Source organism: Rhincodon typus, chromosome 40 (assembly GCF_021869965.1).
Source record: "Rhincodon typus isolate 14 chromosome 40, sRhiTyp1.1, whole genome shotgun sequence".
Classification (NCBI taxonomy): domain Eukaryota; kingdom Metazoa; phylum Chordata; class Chondrichthyes; order Orectolobiformes; family Rhincodontidae; genus Rhincodon; species Rhincodon typus.
Genome location: NC_063371.1, coordinates 4,209,186 through 4,210,290, shown reverse-complemented (window position 1 = coordinate 4,210,290; position 1,105 = coordinate 4,209,186). Strand labels below are relative to the sequence as shown.

At 53.9% G+C, this 1,105-nt stretch overlaps 1 protein-coding gene across 1 annotated transcript in view; it reads left to right on the top strand.

Annotated features, from left to right (window-relative positions):
* Window positions 1-202: 202 nt before the first annotated feature.
* Window positions 203-1,105, top strand: part of LOC109925007 — a 9,943-nt gene continuing 9,040 nt past the window's right edge. Inside the window, exon 1 of the mRNA XM_048618693.1 lies at window positions 203-362. The gene's annotated coding sequence lies outside the window, so the exon portion shown is untranslated. The remainder of the gene's footprint in view (window positions 363-1,105) is intronic.

Sequence of the window (1,105 nt, the reverse complement as noted above, 5' to 3'; positions counted from 1 at the left end):
AGGATTGGGGGGGGGGGGGGGTGGGGGGATGCCCCGGGGGGGGGGGCTACAGATGCCCTTGGGTCCTGCCCCAGCAAACGCCAGCACAGCCCTGCCTTTGTCAATATCAGGGTGAAACTGATAGCCTCCCTGTTCACTGCTCCCTCTTGAGTTAAATTTCTGTCAAAAGTTGAACATTGCGGAAGGAAGTGCGCGTCTGTGAACTTGAATGGGGACTTTGGAGATAGACTCGAGAGTCAAGGAGCTTCGAAAAACCGGTCGGGTCTCAAGTGTGCACAGCCCCTTCTCTCTCCCAACTCGCCCTGGCCTCTGGAGAGCCACACGCCAACAAATTCTGTAAAGCACCAACACACCCTGAGATGGTAAGGACTGTAAACTTTCTCGTCTGGTACTCAGCTGCTTCAGGCTGTTTGTTTTTCTTCTGGCAGAGGACAGCCACTGCTTGTTGGGAGAGAGGAAAAAGTGAACTTTATCGCCCACCCCCCGCCTTTCCCAGTTATCCCTGGATGTTGCTGGGATAGAGAGAGAGAGAGAGGTGGGAGGGAATTGGGAAAAAAAAAACTTCCTGTAACGTTTACTTTCAGTTTTAAACAATGTGGGCTCGTCACAACTTTTTTGTTCTCTCCCCCAGTTCAGGTTTAATCATTTCTTCTTCTTTCTTTAAAAAAAAGGAAACACAAAATTCAGCAACATTCCTTGATAGTGATGAGGAAGTAAAACGATCACAGAGGCTCCGACAGTGTGGAAGCAGGCCGATCGGCCGGTCGAGTGTTCCCTGACCCTCCTAACCAGAACCACCCCCCTATTTCCCCAGGCTACACGCTGCAAGGCAACTTAACCCATCCTAACCTGCTCATCCCTAGGTACTACAGCACGGCCAACCCATCCTGACCTGCCCATCCCTGGGCACTACAGCACGGCCAACCCATCCTGACCTGCCCACCCCTGGGCACTACAGCACGGCCAACCCATCCTAACCTGCCCACCCCTAGGTACTACAGCACGGCCAACCCATCCTGACCTGCACCTCCCTGGGCACTACAGCACGTCCAACCCACCCTGACCTGCACCTCCCTGGGCACTACAGCACGTCCAACCCACCCTG